The 23,973-nt window shown below is 43.1% G+C and overlaps 1 protein-coding gene and 1 long non-coding RNA gene across 6 annotated transcripts in view; one reads left to right on the plus strand and one right to left on the minus strand.

Moving 5' to 3' along the window:
* The window catches only part of LOC128327597 (uncharacterized), a 199,389-nt gene extending 195,858 nt beyond the window's left edge, over nt 1–3,531 (minus strand). The window contains exon 1 of the long non-coding RNA XR_008308696.1: nt 3,442–3,531. This is a non-coding gene — a long non-coding RNA (uncharacterized LOC128327597). The remainder of the gene's footprint in view (nt 1–3,441) is intronic.
* The window catches only part of LRRC4C (leucine rich repeat containing 4C), a 1,145,515-nt gene that overhangs the window by 322,118 nt on the left and 799,424 nt on the right, over nt 1–23,973 (plus strand). The window lies entirely within an intron of this gene.

The raw sequence follows: 23,973 nt of genomic DNA on the forward strand, positions 1-23,973 counted from the left end.
AGCCATCTCCTTGGCCGTGCAGCAGCTTGAATTTTTTTTTTGGGGGGGTGTTTTTTAAGCAGCATGGGGAGGAAGAGGAAATAGCCCCGGGGGCCAGGAAAAAAGGCCTCGCGGGCCGCATCCAGTCCCTGGGCTGCATATTGTGCAGGCCTGCTCTAAGGTAACCCAGACCTAAGCCATTCGGGTCTTTAAAGGTGATAACCAGCACTTTGAATTTTGCCCAGAAACATATTGGCAGTCCATGCAACTGTTTTAGAACAGGCATAAAACTAATATCCTGGAGTGACCATATTATGCCTGTTCTCAAACAGTTGCATGGACTGCCAATATGTTTCTGGGCAAAATTCAAAGTGCTGATTATCCTCTTTAAAGACCCGTATGACTTAGGTCTGGGTTACCTAAGAGAGTGCCTTCTTCTGTATAATCTCCATCACACATTGAGGTCATCTGGAGAGATCCATCTCTAGTTACCACTGGTTTGTCTGGTGGCAACTTGGCACTGGGCCTTCTCTGAAGCTTCTCCTAGCCTGTGGAATGCACTCCTCACAGATATCCGTAGTTTGGGCTCATTGTTGGACTTCAGGATAGCCCTAAAAACTTGAATGGCCTGGCCTTTCAAGATTTTTAAATTGTTCTTATATATTTTAATTGGTTTTAAATGGTTCTGAATTGTTTAAAATTTGTTTTTATATTGTTTTAAGCAGTTTTTTTAAAATGGTGTTTTGGTTGTTGTTGTTTTACTTGTGCATCTCCCAGAGCCATTTGATGGGATGGTATAAAAATGTAAATAAGATTAATAATAATAATAATAATAATAATAATAATAATAATAATAAGAAGAAGAAGAAGAAGAAGAAGAAGAAGAAGAAGAAGAAGAAGAAGAAGAAGAAGCAACAGCAACAGCAGCAGCCATCCCAGGTTCTTGGGAAAGACTCAATGTTTGGATAAAACAAACCAGTCAATAACACCTGACTAATTGTGCAAACAAGAAATAATAATACACATTATACTGAAAGTTAATTACATTGAATCACAGTCATATATCTCTTTTCCCCATGGGTATCTTTAAATCAAAGGCAGTCTTTTTAGGTTTTGATTTTAAGAAGTGGAATGGCAGCAGAGGACTTGCCCTACCTTTCCCCCAAAATGCAGTCCCACAGCTGCATTTTTCACCTGGGTAGGAAGCATACCTTCATACCTACCACAGCTTCTTTTTCACTGGATAGGAAGCATACCTTCAAAGGTTTTTTAGTTGTTCTTAAGTATTTTTAATTGGTTTTAAATGGCTCTGAACAACTTTAAATTTGTTTTTATATTGTTTTAATCAGTTTGTTTTAATTGGTGTTTGTTTTTTGTTTTTTACTGGTTGTGCACCACCCAGAGCCATTTGATGGGCCAGTATAAAAATGTAATAGAGAATAATAATATGAATACCAGTAATCCGCAGATGGAAAAACAGCTGCCGGGGAGGTAACTTTGAGCAGAACAATGGCTTCAAGAAAACAGGCCTTCTCTCTATCACCATTCCATTGCATAAACTCTCAGTCCTCCAAGGCTGCTTTTGGTTTAAAAAAAAAATCGGGAAAGATACATGCAACTGCATATCATTTCTAGTTTGGGCCTCATTTTCAAACCAGCATGCTAAAACTAGCGTGTCTATCTCATAACAGAATAATTCTTACTTGCTAAACACTCAGCTTTCCCAAACTTGTTTTTGGTACTATTTATCACAAACTCTATGTGACAAGATATTGTCTGGCCCTCCAGAATATCTAATTAAGGACATGTTTTCAGGGCAAGTCTGGCATATGTCGTGAAACTGGAAATAGTTCTTAAGGACTATCTGTGAACCCTAGCTGCAATTGTAAAATGACACCATCTATATGGCAGACACAACAAAATAGCTTATTTCCACAACTTTGCCATAAGGGTTGATTATATTTCATCTTGCTATTTGAACCTGGGTCAGAGCTCACATAGCTATGGGCTTAGTGTTAAACACAAGTGAAATACCATATTCATTTCAAAGACAATGAGACAATCTCAAGATAGTCAGGCTAGACTCTCCAAGAGGGGAAAATATCCTTGTAAACATTACCCTCACTGAATGAAAGCTGTGTGTATGTGAGCATCTCCCGTGTGTGTGTGTGTGTGTGTGTGGCGGGGTGGGGGGGGGGAGATGTGCATGCTTGGCCCACACTTATCTCCTAGACATTTAGGATGTCCGCTTTGGAGTACTGTCTGAACCAGTCAAATATGGATCTCTTTAGTGCTCCACTATTGTACATTTCTTTTTTCTGAAATGAGCACTGTTCCATGAGAGGATTGGTAGCAATCTAGGTTTGATGGAAGGAGGCCAAGGGCTTCACAATTATACACTGAGGCTATTCACATGACTGAGAGGGGGGCAGGCAGGCAGGAAGGCTGTGCTGTACTTACCTTTCCCCCAGATGATCTCCTTGCCTGTCTGGCCATGTGGCTTGGCTGCCTATATGAGCAGCACTTCTGGTAGCTGTGTGGCTTGCCAAAGGCTAGGAGAATATGTCCTGGTCTCTGGGAATCCCACAATGCACCACATGCCAAGCATGGTGCATTCAGGTACAGGGGCGTAGCAAGGTTGGAGTGGGCCCAGAGACAAGATTTTAAAATGGGCCCCCCCACCAAAGTCCAGGGCCTCCGCACACCCCAGGCCCCCAAGGATTTAAGTCTGATATTCCAAAATAAGTATGCTGCCTGCAAATACATTTCACTGAATACACACACACACACGTCACAATATATAGTGATATACATTGAGTACTATACATTTGTATTACTTTTAATGCCTAGAACACACTAGAAAGATGAATGATTAAAATGGGCCCCTAGCTGCAGATTAGCAAAGGAGACTTTCAACCATGCAGGGTGAGCCTATGTTTGTTTTCTCAGAATTCTGAACAAATTCAGTCAAGTTTGATTGCAGGAGGTTTTTCACAGGAGGCTTTTAAAGCCCTTTAAGACACATCTCCTCTGGAATGGAGGTGCTGCATTCACATGTTGGCCAGATTTACCCTGAAGTCCCTGCAAGTTATTGGGGAGCAGTTCACACACAAGAAAAATAAAATAAAAGCACCACACATGCTTCACAGTTCTCACTCAGACCTTCTGGGTTGCAAAACAACTTGAACATAAGTGCATTTATAAATGAATGAATGAATGAATAAAATTAATAAAATACTGTTCCAGAAGTTTTTGCAATTTTCTGCCATGAAACAAGCCACTTATAGGACTTTTTAGATAGTTTTTTTTTTTAAGTCAGCAAATTTTCCAAGCTGTTTCAAAATAAATATTCAGAGACTTCTCGGTCCCTCCCCCCCCCTATCCAAGCCCTATGGCAAGCAGATCCCTATATATGGGGGCGGGGGCGGGAAAGGTAACCACAAAAAGGAGTTCACACCTTACCTGGCAAATGCTGGTCTGGGTTAAGCAGGGCAGCAAGGGGTCTTCTGCTGCAGAGAACACTCTGGCTGCCTCCTCCTTCCTGGCTTGCTTGGGCCCTACTCGAGTTCAGGCTTCACTGCGGCCTACACGGAGGCCTCCGTGGAAGCCCCGCCCACCCGCCGATCAGCTGAGAGGCGGGAGAAAAGGAGCTCTTTGCAGCTTGCCTGCTGCTTCGATTGCGGGCCAGCAGAACAAGCAGGCGAGACGGCGAAGAGGGCGAGTGGCTGAGAGGCTATGGGGCTGGGCAGGGGGCAATGGGGAGTCACATGAGGTGCCTCTGGGGTGCCCCTCCAGGCAGTGGGGCCCCCAGACAACTGTCTCCCCTTGCCCTATCATTGTTATGCGCCTGTTCAGGTATTCCCACATCAGACAGGCACTCTAGGCACCTGTCTCTGTGTCTGCTCAGGCTGCAAGTAGCCCAAGCAAACATATGATCCCAACATATGATGGGGTTAAGGCGTGCTTGTGCCCTTAATCTCAGCTAAGAGCCAGGGCAAAAAGCAGAGTTAGGCTGGGCAGGAGTGCTGGGATCCGGAGTAATCACAGTGCTCCACATGAGCAGCCTAACCCAGTCTGAGCTGCCCTAGCCTGGGTTAGGCTGCTTGTGAGAACAGCCTTATTGAGAGTCAAAGAAAACATTAACATTAATTGTATGAAAATTTGCAGGCATAGGCATTTTTCTCTGCACTTCTGCTGGTGATCTTAATTTTGCCCAACTCAGAAAACTATCCTTTTCATAGAGGAGGGCTTCTAAGTCCCACTTGACAAAGCAGCCTTGCACACCACTCAGTAATTTGTACTAAAACCTGAATTAGATTCAAAAGTGAGCCTCTGATGCAACAAGGGGGTAACATGAGGAGCTACTGGGGGAAAGTGAAAATTCAAAGTGATTAGCATTTCCACACCTAAACAAGTGATTTGCATGCAGAACACATATATTCCACTTGTTCTGAATGGAAGTTGCAAAGTTTGGAATTACTGTAGCACTGTTCAGACATTCCAACACGCATTGCATTGTGCTGGGGACCCTGCAAAATGTCCCTGTGTACATTTTATAATCAGATCTATGCATTGCAGATGTGAAAATGACTGGACAGGGTTGGCCACCATGATCTCATGTGGGAATATCTGAAAGTAATGGGTTGTATCCAAATAAAGTTTGTCCTGACTAAGCACCATGGAAATTTATTTATTTATTTTGTTGCTATAAATATGTATACACCCTTCTTCTCTAAAAAGGAAATGCTTAAGGTAGCTCACAATTGAAAATTAAAATGACCAATGGAAACACGGATTAAAGATTTTTTTTTTTTTAAAAAAGACACAAGAATAACCAGCAGCAATAAAACCAGTAATCATGTGGGAATTGGGCTGTAGCTCAGAGGTATAGCATCTGTTTGGCGTGTAGATGGTTCCAGGTTCAATCTCTGGCATTTCCAAGTAGGGCTAGGAAAGACTCCTGTCAGAAACCATGGAGAGCCACTGCTGCCAATCAGTGTAGGCAATACTGAGCTAGATGGACCAAGAGTCTGACTTGGTATAAAGCAGTTTTAGCTCTGCAGTCAGGAAGAGGATGTTCAGGAGAGATTGCATAAACAGATAATGTTTCCATTCCAGAGACTGACAGGGCATGGACAGAAGCACCAACCACAATGGTGGCAGGAAGGTTTCCCAGAGCTGACAGCAATCAGTCTGAATCCTTCAGCCTCTGACAGCAACCCTTCCTAATGGCAGACCCCACCCCTGAAGGATTAGGAGCCACAGCATATCTAAGTCCTACCAGGGAGTGTTCTTATCACAACTGGCCACAACAAAGGAATAATATTAGGTTCCACCACCATCAGCTTGCCCGGAAGTAAAAACCTCTGAGGTTATTCCCACGATCGGGCGAAATTGGGCTAGGGGAGCCTAGATCGATTTTGCCTGACTGTGAGAACCACCGGGCTCGCAAGTGAGCCCAGTGGCCTCCAAGTGGTTAACCCGCTAAACTACCCCTCCCCTTAAACCGGGTTTGCAGAGCGAGCGCTCCACAAATCTGTTTTTTAAAATTGTGAGTTGCCACAATGCGACTCTGTGCCACAGCTACTCATGAGGAGACCCCAGACCGGGAGGCTGAAAAGCAGCCTCCCAGCTTGGGGGTTTCTCCATCATGCCCTGTGCGCTCAGGCAGGGCATGCTGGAGCTTCCGGGAGCCACGCGGCCCCCGAACTCCCCAGCCCCCGCCGGCTCCATGACGGAACAAGCAGTCGTGTGGACGGCAGATCCGGCCACCCAGGGCTGCCTCCCTGCTCAGCAAAACCATATGATAATCAAAGGTTTTTTTCACAGTGGAGAGGGAAACCACGGGTCTAAACTGTAGTTTCCCATGTGGGAAACTGCGGTTTTGTCAAAAGTGTGGTCACCCATATTCAGACATACAACTCTGGAAACCACAGGGACCTCCAGTTTCATGTTCCATATGAATGTAGCCTCTCTCTCTTTCTTTTCCATCCCACCCCCGTGCCTTCCAACAGCCGTGCGCACTGCATTTTGCTCCCAAAATGAAGCAGACCAAGCACAGAAACCTGCTGATGGAAGGCAATGGGGAAGAGGAGAGGGTGAATGAGGGAGAAAGCAATCACTGGATTCCTGGAATGAACAAAAAGTGGGTTTGGCATTTCTTTCTCTCATCTTTTTTGAAGCTATGCTATTCAAACAGTGTTGATTACCCAACTGTGCTTATTGATTAGGTGCACACTGAGTAAATTGATCATTCTATCAGGCTGAAAAAATATATGTTGTGGCACTGTCACCACCATGTTAACACCAAGTATTCAACTTCCAAGAGTTAGGAGTTGTCTTAAGGCTTCTCTACCTGTCAAAGATATGAGGCATGTGCCCTTCTAAGTGCAGATCAATGGATAGTCTGCACAGACTGGCACCAGCTTTTCCATGGCCACAGCCCACAATTGTGCTCCTTGATTTTGGTGAACCAGTAAGTTGCATTTACCTCACAGAAATGATAGCAAATTCCACAGAACAATGAAGTATCTGTGCAGCAAATATGGAGTCTGTACAGCAAAAAGGAACTTTTCTGAGAAGTCCAGTAAATTGTTCTATTTTACTGGCTGTATGTTTCAAATTTATCTATTGTTTTCACCAGTTTTTAAGAGGCATTATAATAGAAAGTTCATGTTGCTTTGTTTCCAACATGATCATTGCTCAAAAATAGCTGTTAATATGGTTGAAGCATTACTGTATGAAACAGGAACAATGACAGTGAAGCGTAAGCAAACGTAAGTGGATTTCTTCCCATTCTTGTCCATTATTATTATTATTATTATTATTATTATTATTATTATTATTGTTATTATTGAATTTATATACCGGCTAGTATAAAAATCTCTAGGCGGTTTACAGAATTAAAACATACAATATAACACATTTAAAAGATAGGAATTATAGATAAAAATACATTAAAAACACATTCAAATTTTTAAAATACAATCTCAGCTGGGAAAACAGGTGCATCTTCAGGGTCCTCCTAAAAGCAAACAGAGAAGGAGATGCTCTTATTTCAGCAGGGAGCACATTCCAAAGCCCTGGGGCAGCCACAGAAAAGGCTCGGTCCCGAGTTGCCACCTAATGAGTTTGTGGCACCCATAGTCGGACCTCTCCAGATGATCTTAATAGGTGACAGGGTTCACGACAGAGAAGGCACTCTCATAAATACCATGGAAGACCTGAGTTTGAATCCCTATTCAACCATGAAACTCACTAGATGACTCTAAGCCTAACCTACCTCACAGGGTTGTTGAGAGGTAGGGATGTGCGAAAGATTTCCGGTACAAAACATTATGTACTTGAAACGGGCCATTTCGGGTGGTTTGTAGACAAAACAAAATGCCCATTTTCCAAATCCAAAAGTTTTGCACACAAAACAAAACGTCCCTGTTTGGGCTACAAAACATTTGTTGTTTCAGACCTCCATTTTGTGGCGATCTCTGAGTCAGTCTCCATTTTGTGTTTGACATCTCTTTGAATTTCCCACCCTTCCAGCTTTCCGATTGGTGACCTAAAGCATGGGCTGACCTGCTGACGATGGCAGAGGCTCTTTTGCCTCTTGCCACTCTTAACTGACCCCACATTGGCCAGAGGAAGGGTCAAAGAAGGGGCAAGGGTGAGGGGGAGTTCAAGGAAGCGTTTTCAATTCATTCAACAAGTTAGTTATTCATTTTCCATTCTGCAGTTCTGCCTCACTGAAGAGAGAGAGAGAGAGAGGAGAGAGAGAGAGAGAGAGAACCAACTAGTTTGCATTGCATGGCATGCCTCAAGTTGCCATGATGATGCCATGCCATTGCCTATGCCTGCCTCCCTTGTTGCCAGCCTGAGCCCAGCCTGCCAGCCTGCTATGGCTACTGCATGCCAGCCTGGGAATGGATTTACCAGCTGCATTACATTTTTGTTCCAGAAGAATTGTTTTTACCCCCTTGAGAGATGCCATGCCATTGCTTATGCCTGCCTTGTTGTCAGCCTGAGCCCAGCCTGCTATGGCTACAGCATGCCTGCCTTGGAATGGTTATCTTCTGCATTGCTTTTTGTTCTAGAAGTGTAGATTCTCTGGTAGCATATGAGATTTTCAATGACAAACCATGAACCCACTCTCATATGCTACCAGAGAATCTACATTCAACACATCTCAGAAACAACAGAACCCAGTACCCCATAGGTTAACAAGCCATGGGGGTGGTTGGCACCCTATATGCTCTACACCACCATTCACTCTGGGCCACCCGGGTGCCCCCCAAGTGCAGTTTTGGGGCTACTGAAATCTCAATCATTACCTATGGGGAAGAACCTTAAAGACTCGTAAACTCCATTAAATCTTTAAAAATCAGCCCTCTGCCCAATTCCTTTGAAATAATGGTAGCTTCCTTGCCTCCACTGGGCACTACCACCCACCCTACTCTGCTCTGGACCACCCCTTTCTCCCTGACGTGAAGATATACTTTTGCTGAAACCGCCATTATTCCCTATGGGAAAAATCTTAAACTTCAAAAATTTACCAAAAATCAGCCCTTTGCCCAATTCCTCTGAAATTTGGGTGGTAGCTTCTACCCATTGGGCACTACCACCCCCCACTCAATAGTTTTGCCCCGGTACAATTTTTTCCAATCCAAAACATTTCTGATTCAATTTTTGCAATTTTGAACAAAGAACAAAATTGGGGTGTTTCGGATTGACTGGTTTCAAAAAAAGAACAAAATGGGGGTATTTCGGATTCGGGCCAAAAACAAAACAGGAAAAAAACCCCAAAATGCACAATCCTATTGTGAGGATAAAAATAAGCATGTACACCGCTCTGAGCTCCTAGGCGGAAGAGTGGGATATAAATGGATGGATGGATGGATGGATGAATAAATAAATAAATAATCACTTGTTTATATGAACATGTGTGTGGGCTGAAAACATCTTTTAATTGTAGTAAGAAGTGAAGTATTTATTCACTCCATACTGATTCTGAAAAGTTGTAGATCTTGTTCCTTTATATGGTTTTTATTATTTCTTATCTCTCAGCTGACCATTTGGGGACTCAAATAGACATGAAATGGGAGATCCATAATCAGGAGTTATCTTTAAAAAACTTAAATAAATAATAAATCAAAGTAGACATCTGAGACTGGGCTGGTTCAGATTGTACTTCCTCTGTCAGCTCCTGCACATGTAATAAGGACATGTGTAAGCCTGTTTTTCTACATATGCTACAAGTGTGATTAGGAAAGGGGGCCCTGATATGCTGGGAGCGGAAGGATATGCGTACTCATTGCACTCACACATCCTTATCATGTGAGCTGGGACCAGCAGACACAGCATCAAAACTTCCCACTGTTAGTTTGATTGAGGAAGTGGTATTACAGGGAGATTGTGTTTAATCTGTTGAAGACTGTGTTGAAGCATTTCCCAATGTAAATGGGAGCAAAGCTGCTGTTTATCAAATAGCAGATTCAGGTGGGTGATTCAGACTGGGGAAATGGTGTGGTAGGAAAGGATTAGCCTTGCCATGTCCCCCGGAATTTAGGGTAGCCCCCGGATTTTGGCTCCTCTATGCAGCTGCTAAATTCCACCCAGATTTATATGGATTTCAACTGTGCTGCCCAGACTGTCCGAATTTTACTCTGGATCTGCTCACATGAGAAGGCAAAGAAGGACGGGAAAGTAGAGAAAGCTGCTAAATAAATAAAATAAACAAATGCAAATTAGTTGCCACATAATTTGCATAATATGCAAATTAGGCCACCTGGATTTGGGAGGCTTGAATATGGCAACCCTAGAAAGGATACCCTTGCCCTAACGTAATTTCCTAGTTCATCATATAGTTCTTTGCTCCCTAAGTGGGTAGAAATCCCAGTTTTTACTTTGGAGGAGAGATTGCTAGAGACCTATGATGTCTTTGTCATGTTTGGTTTATTTAAAAACATAAGAACAGGCCTGCTGGATTGGGCCCAAGGCCCATCTAGTTCAGCATCCTGTTTCACACAGTGGCCCAGCAGATGCTGCTGGAAGCCTACAGCAGGAGTTGAGAATGTCAGTTGGAGTTGCATTTCTACAAGCCGAGCTCATGCATGGTATCCTTCTGGATCGCCTGGGGGAGTTGGGGATAGGGGGCACTGCTTTGCAGTGGTTCCGTTCCTATCTCTCGGGTAGATTCCAGATAGTGGAGCTTGGTGACAGTTGCTCCTCAAAACGGGAGCTGTTATATGGAGTCCCTCAGGGCTCCATTCTGTCACCAATGCTTTTTAACATCTACATGAAACCGCTGGGTGAGGTCATCAGGAGGTTTGGTGCTGGGTGTTATCAGTATGCTGATGACACCCAAATCTACTTCTCCTTTTCATCCCCAGGAAATCCCCAGGCTTGGGTCCAAGATATCTTAGAGAGCGCCTTCTTTTACATGATCCCCACCGCACGTTAAGGTCATCTGGGGAGGTCCGTCTCCAGTTGTCACCGGTTCGTTTGGTGACGACTCAGAGGCAGGCCTTCTCTGTAGCTGCTCCTGGACTGTGGAATGCACTCCCAGCAGAAATTTGTAATCTTGATTCTTTACTATCCTTCAGGAGAGCCCTTAAAACCTATCTGTTTGGCCTGGCCTTTCAGGGTTTTTAATCAGTTTTTAATTGTTTTAATGTTAACCTGGTTTCCAGGGTTTTAATTGTTTTGATAGTTTAATTGTTTTTAAAGTTGTTTTAAATTGGTATTTATATATATATATATATATATATATATATATATATATATATATATATATATATAATGGCTCACATCTCCAGAGCACTCCAGGACTCCCAGAGCACCCCAGAACCTCTCCACCCCATTCCCCACTACCATGAACTCAGTCAATTTAGACTGCTTGTCTCTCATTCAGTTTGTCTCCATCTTATGCAGAAGCTGAAAAATTTCTCTCTCTCTCTCTCTCTCTCTCTCACACACACACACACACACACTTTAGCTCAGCCTCTTCCCCTCAGTTGGATGGGGTTGTATGTGTCACCTTACAAGCTCTAATGCCTTCCTCATTCAGAATATTCCCGTGCCATCTATATAACTCTCAGTCATTAACATCGACATTATAGACTATTAGCAGTAATCTGCCTAACAAATAATTGGCTGGCCAGCAGCCATTATAGTATTAACAGCCTCATACAGTTACTTTGAAGTAGAGGGGGTAAGGGAGACGGGGTTGGTCTCTCAAAATTTCTAATTATGTCTAGTTTGGCCTTGTTAGAGATGGCTCTTGCACACTTCCTCCTTTTCTTCATTTGCCACCCCGCCCCGCCCAGCTTTGTCACAGGAGGCACACTGCAGTATGTATTGCTGTTTTTCAGGACCAAGAAACCTGAAAAAGCTGGAATTAGTGCTGCTTAGATAACACAAAACAGATTTCTTCCCTAAAGAAAAAAAATCAGCATCCCTCCTCTCTTGTCCAACTGTAAAATCACTTCTACTGTACTTATAGAAGGGACACTATGAAAATGTTGCCTAGATTGAACATTTTAAAGATTCCCCATTGTAAAAGGTTCAAGAAATGAAGGGCAAAGTACTTCCTGTATAGTATCTGTAGATTTTTTGTTTCTTTCTTGTAGCATTCATGTGCTCCAGATGTACAGTTCATGCATCTCACTTGAACAAGTTTGCTTCGGATGTTACACTGGGGAAACAAAAAGGAGTTCTAATTGTTCATATTACTGCTTCCTTTGCTTCTGTGTATTGTGCAAAGTTCTCATGTTTAAGAGTACGCCTCTGTGTCACAACTACCCTTTTATTTTACAGGATTCTACTTTCTCCCTGAACTGAGAGTCTTAACTATGATTTTCACTGCATGTCCTGGCAACTAAGAGGGAAAAGGCAACCTGTTGGCCTGAATTATTGTCTGAATTGCCAGTTTCTGATAATCCGCTTGGGAATTTTGATCTTCTTCCCATGCTTCTCTTAATTTCATCTCTTAATCTTGTTGCTGCACATTTTTTTCCTTTCTCATGCTCTGTTTATCCAGGCAGGTGATGGGAATCCCTCCAGCAGAGATACTGCAGCAGTAATATATCCTGAACTTATGACAAAGCTGAAGGCAATACCCTTGAAAACCTTCCACTTCACTTCAGTTTCATGCTACAGACAGGATAACACTAATTTTCCCTGTAGCAACCCAGGGTTGGTTTGCTATAGCACAGGCCACTAGCTGTGAATGCTGGCCTGAATTAGGTACAGGAAACTTGGCTGGCTGACTGCAATGAAGCAAGATCAACACTGACCCTCAATAAATCTGCTCCTTTGCTCCCTGTATCTCTTGAAGCAAATTAGCAAACATTGCATAAGAATTTCATTCTTTATATTTAATTCAATGCAACATAAAGATACACTTGTGCATAAACATAATTTTGTTTTTAAATTTAGAAAATAGCTAAGGCAGCTTTTAATGTTTAATATGGTTACTTTGTTCAATGTGGGCATCAGATTTCTCCTTTTATTTCTTTTGCTCATACATAAAGGAGTAATAAAGGTGCATATTCACACATACATGCATGAACTATGGAGACTGCATGCAATTACCAGCCTTATTCTATTGTGCATTAGTAAACAGCAGTCTTCATTTATACACTACGCCTCCTCAAGAAAGCACCAAGACAGATTACGTGGGTGACTTGCACAGAAATATTAGAGTGTAGTGATGGAAGGGAGTGTCTGGGAGGTGCAATGAGGAGATACGCATTAGACGATAAATGATGCCTCAATTTTAATCTTTCCACCTACACTCCTTATGGCGCTGCCATGTGGCTCTTTTTATCATTTCTTGCCTGTCTATCTTCATGGTGATCGAGCCGTTCAAAAGTTTGCAGTTGTATAATATCTGCAGGCAAACAACTTTGGATAGATTGTTCTTCCAGGGATGGTTCTTTTGCTTTTGTTTTTTGTATCTGCCAAAGTATAGTTAGAGGAAAGCCCAAGTTACAGTCCTAACTTGCTTCTTTGAAAAATTATGTTGCAATAAATTGGTCTAATTTTGAGGATAAAAATTGGTAGGGCCTAAAATAAATTACTCCAACTTTTTGCACTCAACTACTGAGATCCACCATAACTTCTGGTACAGCTGCACAGACCAGATCACAGTGAGTCAACAGCAGGAAACAAACTGAGGTCGTTCATATGGCCAGGTCTACCCAGGGTAGTGCAGACCTACCCATGTAGACCTGCTCATGAGAACCACTGGGATTGGTCCCAATCCCAGTGCTCCTCCACTGGGTAGCCTGGTTTTTTTTTTAACCTGGGCTAAAAGTGATGTAGGAGGGCAGGCATGCATCCTTCTAATCCACTGCCTGGTTGTGTGGGAGCATGGGCTGCCAGCAATCATTGCTACCACAGAGGCCAGAGGAGGGAGCAACCTGGCCTTTGGAATTTCTGCAATGAACCGAGCTGCTTGCTGTGTGTATTGTGGGATATTTGGTGGCTGGGTGTTCCCCCCACCCCCAGCCTCTAGATTGGTGTGCCAATTCACTGCAGTGCTGATAGTGTGGGTGTGTGACCAATGGCTCCTAGAGCACAACGGATTGTGTGTGGTGGGGAGGTAGGTTGGGTCCTCCATTTCTCCTAGACCTCCCCAAGATATTGTTTAATGAATACTACAGTTACAAAACTTCTTCATCATCACCCTCTTTATTGCAAGTAAGTTGCTGCTGGAAATGACATTCCCCTATCAAGTTCCCCCTCCATGTCCCTGTAATGTGTAATAATAGAAATGCCTGATGTCATGCCATCAAGTCATGTGTTTCACTGACTTTGTTCCATGTCATTGATGGAACAAGGGCAATGGGGAATCTATGTGGGAAAAGGGACATGTATGATGTAATAACAATGCCATGTGATTGTATATTGCATTGCATTGCATTGTGTTCTAGTTTAATTGTATTTGCTAGCTGTCCTGAAAATACCTATACAGGGTAGGATAGAAATCCATTAAATAAAATAAACTTTATTTTTAAAATCTACATGTTAGGAGGAGGGGAGGGAAATGTGATATGGGCAAACTATCTTCAGCTACAACCTCGTGTGTCTGGAAGTAATATCTCATTCTGCCCTAAGACTACTACCCACATGGGCTGTGGTTTCACAATGTGTGTGTGTGTGTGTGTGTGTGTGTGTGTGTGTGTGTGTGTGTGTATTTGTGCTTGCTATCATAAGACAGTATTGCTGCTTAGATGTTTGGGATATTGTTTAACCATTAATTAAAATTTATACTCTCTTAGGAATAGACCCCTATCTGAGTGTTAGACATTAGTTGCTATACACTTCTCATAATGTCAGCCAGATCTAATATTTTGAAAGTTCAAAGATCAGATTTTTCTTCTTCTGAGCAATAAAGCCTACTAGTCAGAAAAAGAAACTGTCCTCTAAGTTATTGATGGAATTGATCTGCATTTTGTGTGTTCAGTTAGTACTGATATCTTTTATTGAGGTCATTCACACCATCAAAAACTGTGTTCTACCTGGGTTTGGGAGCTGTGTGTACTGCCAATTTTCACTTGTGTGGAAGCAAGGTAGGAGGAAAACATGGGTAGCTTTTCCTCCTACCTTGCTTTTGACTGTATGAATGACCTCATTGAGGCTGTTCACGTGAGCAGCCAAGCCTGGAATTGGCAACTCATGTGAAGTGCCAGGATCGATCCCAATCCCAGCACTGCCTTGGCTGCAAGCCAGGAATTTATCCCAGGTTTGGGGTCATGTGTGCGCAGCAAGAGTACTCGGCTGAGTGGGGATCCCTCAATGTACTGCGCTCCTGGCAGTTCACTGCACTTCCACCCTGCACTTCCACTCCTTGATGCACTTCCTTCTCCAGCTCCCTGCTCTGCCACTAGCTGCAGGATGGTTCATGTGCTGTGCAAGTAACAGAGCCTGTAGAAAATTGATCATGTGTGGGGGGGCAGGCAGAAGCCTGTCTCCTTGAGGGCCTTCTGCCACACCAGCTTTTTGGGTCGTGTACACAACCTCATTATCTTGCAAGGTGGAGGCAATGTTTCCACATACAACATGGCTGTTAATGAAAGATACAAGCTTTACTCAGTTTACGTGGTAGATCAATCAGTTAAAGGTTTAGTTGGCTATGTATGGCAATTTTAATTGGTCATAGAGAATAAGGCCACACTTGGTTATTTTTTGAGGCTGCTTTTGTTTCTGGTGTGTTACTATAGAAAGATAGCTACGGCAGCGTTTATAATTGCTATAAAAGATGGTTTTACTTTTGAAGTAAACCCATACTATTAAAGATGGGTTTCCTTTTAATGATGAGTGACATTTTTTGCTTGTTTATTGTAAGCTTCATTCAATATCTTTAAAAGGCATTTATATGATGATATCCAAAATTTATTTGCTTAATGAATTAAAAGGTATATGACTAATCAACTAAACATTCTTTAACTGGAGCGTAGCCCTAGTTTCAACAGCTTTTAAAAACCATTCTCAGTTGTTACATTCAATGTTTTCTTATGAATGAACCAAAGTTTATTGACTTAGTGTTTGCTTCGCTTTGCATAAATTAGTAGGATTTACAAATGGTTCTCTTTGGGTCATCCAAAACAGCTTGAGAACAATTAACACATGACACTACAAATATCTTTGAGCCTTTTACCCTATTTGTGTGCATGTGTGTATGTTGTTAATTTGAAAACAAAAAGAGCAAGTATGTTGTAGTCAGTGTAGATATATGTTTCCATTACAGTTGTGGGAATTAAATCTTTTCAATTAATGAATAGATGCAAAAATCTGTTTTCAGGTCAACTACTTTCAGTTTGTTTTTAGAGATGCACTGAATGTAGAAATGGACTGGAATGGTCCTTTTGTCTTAAAAAATTAGCCACGAGAATCCAATTTGGGAAAATGATGCTTAACAAAAATGGGGTTAACACTTCCCCTTTATATTATTTTTTACCCATAAAATTCACACACACATGCGCACATGCACGCGCGCGCGCACACACACACACACACACACACACACACCCATGGCTATTTGCTTCTGGTGGCAATTTGAAAAGTGCTGCTTCCACGACAAATTACTGTTGGGAGAGTGCATATATCAACAAAGGAGTAATGTGGTCTCTTCGAAATGACCCAGAGACCAAACTGGATGCTGCATTCTGTACCAACTCGAGTTTCTGGACTACATACAAAGCCAGCCCGACATAGAGTGCATTGGAGAAGTCAAGTCTGGAGGTTACCAGCATATGTACCATTGTTTTGAGGTCGTTCATCTCAAGAAACGGGTGCAGCTGGCGTATCAGCCCAAGTTGATAGGAAGCCCCTCTGGCCACTGCCTCAACCTGGGATACCAGGGAGAGGTATGGATCTAGAAGCACTCCTAGATTGCATACTTGTTCCTTTATGCATATCTTTTAGTGTCTCTTTAGCATTCTTTAACTTGTGGATGGATTCATTTCTGAAAAGACAAGTGCCAAGCTCCAGTCTGACTTGCAGCCACATTGTCTGATTTGGCAGCCCTCCTCTGCCTTTCCAGATACATAGTGGCTGATTTGGGATTGCTCAGGCCTCCTGTAGGCATTCAGCACCATTTCTTTTGCCTGGCAAGTTCACCAGCTCTTGAGAATATGTGCTCTTCTGGCATCTCTCAAATTACTTCCTGTGTGAGTGAATTCCTCAATGAAAAATATGTCAGGTTCACACAAATCAGAAATTTTCTACATCTTAGAGCATATAATCACGTAGCTCACACATGCCACAAATTCATTTGGTGCCAGTGGCATATGTTCCCACCCTGGGCCCTGCTATTTTAACCCCATTAGAATTAACTTGAAAAGGAAAAGATGCTCCTCAGCTGTACAGCATCATTCTTACCTCTATACTTTCTTAAAGTCACCAGGGTTGCAAAATATTTTAAGTTCACTTTTTAAAAGCCATTGTCAGCTTTTTAAGGCACCATCCCAATGATGAAAAAGACCTGCTGCAACACTTTGAAAACACAAATGCTTTGGCAAGTTGATGCCTTGGGGCTTTTCAATCCAGTGTTTTCCTGCAGCTGTGACTGTTTTGCAACATGGTTCCTGTAGCTGAGCTGCAGTAGTAAGCTCTGGTTCCAGTTAATTAACTAACATACAAAGGCGGTAGAGGCAGAAAGAAATACTGGCCACATTTACACATAACGCGGAACCACAGTTGAATGGGCCAGAGGTTCCACACATGTTACGTCTGAATGTGGGGAAATACAGTTTGGCGCAGCAATGAAACTGAGGCTTCAGATTTGGAACTCCAACCGGAACCCTCAGTTTGGTATGAGTTTCATCTCCCAGGGGCATAGCTAGGGGAAAGGAAGCCCGTGTTCCCCCCTCTCTCCGGTGACCCCTTGGAGTGAGGGAGATAATGAAGAAAATAGGGGAGAGGTAGAACAGGAGGCCCCTCAGGAGGTGGGGGCCCTGGGTTATTTGAACCCATTCACTCAGTTATAGCTACACCCATGTCATCACCACAGTCTGAGGTTGGATGCAGCCTGCATGTTGTATGAATTCAGAACTTCAGGCTGCATCCTCTGGAACCAGAGTTGAGGAAGGAAGCTCCTCCCTAAACTCTGGCATGATTGGCTGTGTGGGCTGTCCTTCATGGGAGAAGGAAGCTCGCACAGCCAATTCCCCCTCCTCTTTGCAGTCTTGATAACTGTAGAGAGGATGCTCTCCCTGTCATCCAAATGTGGCCAGGAGATTGGGGGAGCGGGGCTGCAGGTCCATTGGACCCACAGTTCTGCGTGATGGGTGAATGTGGCCATTGTGTCAGATCCAATGTTTCTACCACTTCCTTAAATACCTCAGATATACATTCTTTATTTCTTTTATTCCTTTCTCTCTCCCCCCCTCCCGCTTCTCTCCTTTTTTTAAAAAAATTCAATTCTGAAAGGTCTTAGCTTTAATACAGGTCCACAACAGGTGATTCTGCTTCATTTAAGGCAAAGCCACTCCCACCTTGTCTTCTAGACAATGCAATCCGAGTGACTAATAGGAATGGTAACAGTTTCAAACTGGAATTATGGGGATTTAGGGAGGAGAAATGAAGTATGGATGAGCTGAAATGGAATACAAGGAAATACTTTTCCTGGAGCAGGCAGAACCTGTCGGAAAAATTAGCATATAGGATGTAAATGAAGCTGGAGGAAGGAAGCTAGATTAGCAGGCTTAAGGGAGGTTTATAAAGAAATAAAAGTAAAGAAGCTGACATCTCAGAAAAGGAATTTTAAAATACTAATTACAGAAGGGATTATTTTAAAATTTCTGCTGATACTTATTCATTCAATCATTTCTCCCAGAATATAGGGCATACTCCACTGGGAAGCTCTTCTGTACAACTCCCATTCATTCCAGGGCATCTGGGAAAGAGAAAGTCCCAGTGGATTGTGCCAATTTATAAAATATTAGTAGAGCCTTTCAGCTAGGTGATATTCAGATAGAATTAACTGTGATGCTTCTTCGTGATATTTATTTGATAGTTATTGGGCCATTTGCCATGTTTTTTCTCAGAATGTCTTATCCTAGAATGGTGATTATAGTCTGACAGTTTAAATTCACATGACAACTTGAGTGTGTATGGAGGGGGCAGGTTGTCTCTTTTTACATACAGACATATTGTCCCCATAGATAATTTTTTCATACAGCAAGGAGTACTTCTGCATGAAAGAGAGAGAAAATCTGAGCTAAAACGGGGGGGGGGGGGGACAACTGGGGGAAAAGAGGATCAACTGGTTATGTGTGGTGAAATGATAATAAAATAAAATAGAATAACCTCCAATAAATTATCAAAGTAAAATGTATGGAGACACAGCTGTTCTCCTTAACACCTTTATGCTCCATCTGCATTGTGACCTCCTTATCAGTTCCAATAGTGGCAAATGTACAAGAGCTTATTATTTTGTAACCTTCTGAGCACTGCGTTTTGGATTGTTTTTTAATTAGCATTTTAATTGCTCATCAAAGTAATTGAAGACAATGTTGGGGAAATGGAGCTGTTGCTAATCCCTTTGGTGTCACCAGTCAACACTAAGCTTATCCCAAGGTCAAGTGGTATGCATTTGTGATAGTAGGGACTTTCTTTGTTGCTTCCTTGGTGACTTGCTACAGGCTGACCTGATACCCATAAAAAAGGGAGATGAGCCTTGCTTCTGTGTACCTAATATACAGAGATTATATATTCATTCCCTTGCTCCACAGTGCCTCACACACTATTTTCTAATGATAGAGCAGAGACAGTGCCTAGAATGAAAGCAATATTTTTTCTCAGCAGTACACACTATGCCCACAGAACTTGAAAACTGGAGTTCAAGTTCTGTGGGTATAGTGTGTACTGCTGAGAAAAAATATTCCCTTTTGTCCAAGTGCTAGATGAAGCTTTGATAGCCACCAGTGCAGGTGGATATGCTGTCCATGCTCAGTTTTGTGTTTTAGCAAACTAGTTAGGAATGCAGGAAGTACCCCTGCACACAAAATTTTATGCGGATAGTAGCCATCATACCAAAGAGAAACTCCTGTTTAGGCAGTGCACTTGTGTCTATCAGATCTTAGGGGCAAAAACAGGAGTTGGCTATCTCCAGCATACCATTCTTGTAGCTTATGCTTCTAGTTTGTCCCGCCATTTGAGCCTCCACACCGCTGTGAACCCCTGCCACTGCTGCGAGCCTCTTCTGCTGCCACCATGAGGCCAAACTGCCAATCTTTGCAAGTATTCTAGCCACCATATGCACAGTTGGGGGGTGTGGGGTGAGCCTGAGCAGGCCTCCCCCCATGGCAGCAGTGGCAGTGGGTGGAGCGGGAACAGCTGCTTGGCTGACCACCCACTCAAGGGTGGCTGAGGTGGATGGTCAACCCAGTGGCCACTCCCACTCTGACAAACATTGAATCCACTCTCATTTCCTACCAGAGATTCTACTCACCTCAGAAACAACAAAACCCAGTGCCCCATGGGTGTGTTGTTTTGGGGGTGGTTGGCAAGCTATGTGCACTACACCACACCCCACTCTGGGCCACCCTGGTGCCCCCCAAGTAGAGCTATGGGGCTGCTGAAATCCCTATTATTCCCTATGGGGAAAAGCTTAAAGATGCACAAAATTCAGAAATTCTTTAAAAATCACCCCTTTCACCAATATTTGAAAACTAGGTGGTAGCAGGCACCCATTGGGGCACTACCACCTGGATCACTCTTCTGCCCCCAAAACCCCCTTTCTGCCCCAAATCGGCCACAAAGCATGCCAACTTCAAAAACTCTTTAAAAATCACCCCTTTGCCCAATACCTTTGAAATCTGGGTGGCAGATTCATTGCACCCATTGAGCACTACCATCCACCACAACCTACTCTAGGCCACTCTGGTTACTCCCCCCCCCGGGGGGAGTTATAACTAAGGCTGCTGAAATCCCCATTATTCCCTATGGGAAAGAGCTTAAAGACACGTAAACTTCAAAAATCATTTAAAAATCACCCCTTTGCCCAATTTCTTTGAAATTTGTGTGGTAGCTTCCACACATTGGGCACTACCACATACCCCACTCTTCTGCCCCCAGGACCCCCTTTTTGCCCTGAATCAATTCAGATTCAGGAAATTTGGATACTAATTGGAGCCAGCATGGTGTAGTGGTTAGAGTGCTGGACTAGGACCGGGGAGACCCGAGTTCAAATCCCCATTCAGCCATGAAACTAGCTGGGTGACTCTGGGCTAGTCACTTCTCTCTTAGCCTAACCTACTTCACAGGGTTGTTGTGAAAGAGAAACTCTAGTATGTAGTACACCGCTCTGGGCTCCTTGGAAGAAGAGCGGGATATAAATGTAAAAATATTATTATTATTATAATAATAGAATCTGGGGTGATTTGGGGAGGCAGATTCGGACCCAAAACAAAATCGGGGGTGATTTGATTCAGGTACAAATCGAAACAAAAAAATTGATTCATGCACATCCCTACATGCTACTGCACCAAAAGTTTGGATATCATCTCCTGCAAAAGTGTGCCGATAAGTTTTCTCATTTGAATCCAGTTGGCTCTGACACATAGGAACGTCCAGGTGCATTTGTGCAGGAACTTTCTTTTCTCTCCTTTTCCCCCATGACATTCAAAAGATACCAGTACCAAAATTGCTTTGTGGTGATGATATAGCTCTAATTTCTTTATACTTTCTGATGCCTGTTATAAATGGGAGGGCCTATCTGTTAACCATAAAAAAACCAAAGTGGTGGTGTTTACCAGGAAGCACAAGAGGCACAAATGGGCCCTAGATAAGCTATCTTATTTTTCCAATGGTTGACATCTCAGAAAGTTTCTGATTGAAAGATATGTGATATAGAGGCTGTTCTTATGTGCAGCCTATCCCAGGCTAGGGAAGCCCTGCCTGGATTAGGCTGTGTGTGAGAACCGCCGGGATTGGGCCCAATCCTGGTGGGGCAGCACCACCTAGCCTGGCTCTTAGAATGAGCCCTTAACCAGCCTCTGAGTTCGCTGGAGCTAGGTATTTTTATCCCCAATGGATACAGAGACAGGTGCCTAGATTGTTCTTCGCCTGGGGAAATCCCACAATGCATTGCACATGTCACTCAGTGCACTGCGGGATCTCCAGAGGTTGAGATGCACCATCCCGGACTCCGCAGTACGGATCATCTGGGAGCGTAGTTTGCACTCCCAGAAACAGGCAGCAGTTGTCGGCGGGGGGAGTGAGTGCAGCCAGCCTCCCTGCCGCCTGCCCGCTCACCCTGCCTGCCCAGTCGTGTGAACGACCTCACAGTCATTGCTTTGGATGCTAAGTCAGATTATGACCACACAACAAACATTAAGGACTGATTCACACAATGACGTCAATGTCAGCTCCTGTGGTGCATGTGTTTCCAAAGAGTGTCATGTGAACCCAGGAAAATGTTGGCAATCTCCAGTGACAGTATGCCAGGTGCACTTTGCCTTTGAGAGTGTCAACAAGTGTGTGGATCAAGGTGATCCATTTGACATAGTCTACCTGGACTTCCAAAAAGCTTTTGACAAAGTTCCTCATCAAAGACTCCTGAGGAAACTTAGCAGTCATGGGATAAGGGGACAAGTACATGTGTGGATTGCTAACTGGTTGAAGGACAGGAAAAAGAGGGTAGGTATAAATGGAGAGTTTTCACAATGGAGGGAAGTAAAAAGTAGGGTCCCCCAGGGATCTGTACTGGGACTGGTGCTTTTTAATTTATTCATAAATGATCTAGAAGCAGGGGTAAGCAGCAGTGTGGCCAGATTTGCAGATGATACCAAACTCTTCCGGGTAGTGAAATCCAAAACGGATTTTGAGGAGCTCCAAAAGGATCTCTCCAAACTGGAGGAATGGGCGACAAAATGGCAAATGAGGTTCATTGTTAGCAAGTGTAAAGTGATGCACATTGGGACAAAAAAACCCAACTTCAAGTATATGCTGATGGGATCTGAGCTGTTGGTGACTGACCAGGAGAGGGATCTTGGGGTCGTGGTGGACAGCTCATTGAAAGTGTCGACTCAATGTGCGGCAGCTGTGAAAAAGGCCAATTCCATGCTAGGGATCATTAGGAAGGGGATTGAAAATAAAACGGCTAACATTATAATGCCCTTATACAAAACTATGGTGCGACCACACTTGGAGTACTGCGTACAATTCTGGTCACCACATCTTAAAAAGGACATTGTTGAACTGGAGAAGGTACAGAAGAGGGCAACCAAGATGATCAGGGGCCTAGAGCACCTTTCTTATGAGGCAGGACTACAACATCTGGGGCTTTTTAGTTTAGAAAAAAGACAACTGTGGGGAGACATGATAGAGGTCTATAAAATCATGCATGGTGTGGAGAAAGCGGAGAGAGATAAATTCTTTTCCCTCTTACACAACACTAGAACCAGGGGTCACTCCATGAAATTGATTGCCAGGAGGTCTAGGACCAACAAACGGAAGTACTTTTTCACACAACGCGTGATCCACTTGTGGAACTCTCTGCCACAGGATGTGGTGACAGCCAACAACCTGTATGGCTTTAAGAGGGGTTTGGATGACTTCATGGAGGAGAGGTCTATCAATGGCTACTAGTCGGAGGGCTGTGGGCCACCTCCAGCCTCAAAGGCAGGATGCGTCTGAGTACCAGTTGCAGGGGAGTAATGGCAGGAGAGAGGGCACGCCCTCAACTTCTGTCTGTGGCTTCCGGTGGCATCTGGTGGGCCACTGTGTGAATCAGGATGCTGGACTAGATGGGCTGTTCTTATGTTCTTAAGCCAGCATTTGTAATCAAGATCTGAAATCGGCTTGATGAAGTATGGTTGATACATTGCCAACCAGAGATTGTGGACATTTTCCTGGGTTTACAGAACACACTCCACGTGAGTGCAGATGTGGAAATTTGAGATTCTTATGAAGCCAACATTGACATCATTGTGTGAACCAGCCATAAGAGTTTATCTTAGTACTGCAAACCTGATCATCTATTTACAAGAACTAACTTATTTTCTGTTTGACACACCTTTACTCAGTTCCAATTTCAAACTATGCCTACAGAATACTTTGTGGGGAAATGCCTTCGAAGGCCAGCTAATACCTGCCTATGTGTATGTGTAGCTAATTAAATTGAGGATATAATGCACTATATCTTATGCTGCCCTTTGTACAATTCACTTAGGAATCAGTTCCTTTCTTCTAGATATGGATAAGCTAGTTATTGTTGCATTATTTGCATTAGCAGCATGAAAGTTACGAGCTTTATATTTTTCTCAGAATTGTGAGGTCTGTGTGTAGTTCTTTAATTTAATTGGTGATCATTGTATTGCTTTGTTTTCATCATGGATATGTTATAATTTTAAGTTGTATCTCTGGACTATTTGTGTACACTTACTTATGTTGTCATGAATAAGGTGGTATAATGGCTATGAGATATGCATCCTCCAAAATCCACAGGCTTTTTAAAACCCTCACAGCTCTTTAATATGTAATAAAAACATT

The sequence above is a fragment of the Hemicordylus capensis genome, chromosome 1, assembly GCF_027244095.1.
Source record: "Hemicordylus capensis ecotype Gifberg chromosome 1, rHemCap1.1.pri, whole genome shotgun sequence".
In the NCBI taxonomy this organism is placed as follows: Eukaryota; Metazoa; Chordata; class Lepidosauria; order Squamata; family Cordylidae; genus Hemicordylus; species Hemicordylus capensis.